Source organism: Haliotis cracherodii, unplaced genomic scaffold, assembly GCF_022045235.1.
Source record: "Haliotis cracherodii isolate W230 unplaced genomic scaffold, xgHalCrac1.p SCAF_3, whole genome shotgun sequence".
NCBI lineage: Eukaryota > Metazoa > Mollusca > Gastropoda > Lepetellida > Haliotidae > Haliotis > Haliotis cracherodii.
In genome coordinates this window covers 33,894,088-33,895,128 of record NW_027266286.1, presented here as the reverse complement: position 1 = coordinate 33,895,128, position 1,041 = coordinate 33,894,088, and positions in this window count along the sequence as shown.

Genomic DNA, 1,041 nt, shown 5'->3' with positions numbered 1-1,041 from the left:
AAACTTCGTCACCATTACCGATGCTACCCACAAAGATACCAACATTTCCTTATTATTTCCAAAACTGTATTTCATTTTGTTGATCAATGTGACCATACGCCCTTATACTATCAATAAAAGTGACAAATGCGCTTACGAATTGCGCAGCACAGGTCGCGAACTAGTCTAGGTTTCTGCTATATCATCCGGGTACTCACGGGAAAAACAATAACAAAGGCAACAACCAGTCCCGGGGAATTGCTTTCGATCAGCGCCCCTTTAAATTCATTCATTCAATTGACTTACAGTGTTTATATACTTAAGGGGTTGATTTAACTTGTTCAAGATTGTGTGGCGAATGCTCACATTCATTTATTATCATGGACATTATGACTTTTTACCTGTGTCCCTTATAACTTTTGTGCATAATAATGATAATAAATGAACTGAAAAAATAATATATGTATATTTGTTCCAATTTATAACCACTTTAGCCACTTGAATGACGAAAAAAAAGGAAAGAAAAAAAGAAAAAAAGAAAGTGCTTTCGTAAAGTAGCGCTTGCTGTAAAATGCGCCGCCACAGGCTATATTTAGTAAACAAATATTCAAAACTCTCCACATTGCTTGGCGTATTCAATGGCATTTCATGTAGAGATGATAGATCACTGGGAGGAGCTTATGCACACTCGATGACCCCTGACGTCACAGGGCATTGTTTCCCCGGTGTGACTGGCAACAAAATACTACACAGTACGTCATAGGGTATTGTCACGTGTTTGAAAAGTTTGTGCAGAGACCATATATATTATATGGTCTCTGGTTTGTGGTTCTGTATTGTGGTTTGTTGTGGCAGTTATGACTTTTTTAAGACATATTTTACTGACTGACTGCACTGCATTATTTACTTTCAGGACGTCTGATGAAACCTGCGGGCGTTTCAGGAATAACACGAGAGTTGGCATTCGTCACCAATCGCCGCTTTCCGTAACCTGCAAGAAGACATAACACGAGTTGGTCACGAATGGACCCGGGTTTTTTTAGTGGATGGAGTGTATTTGGT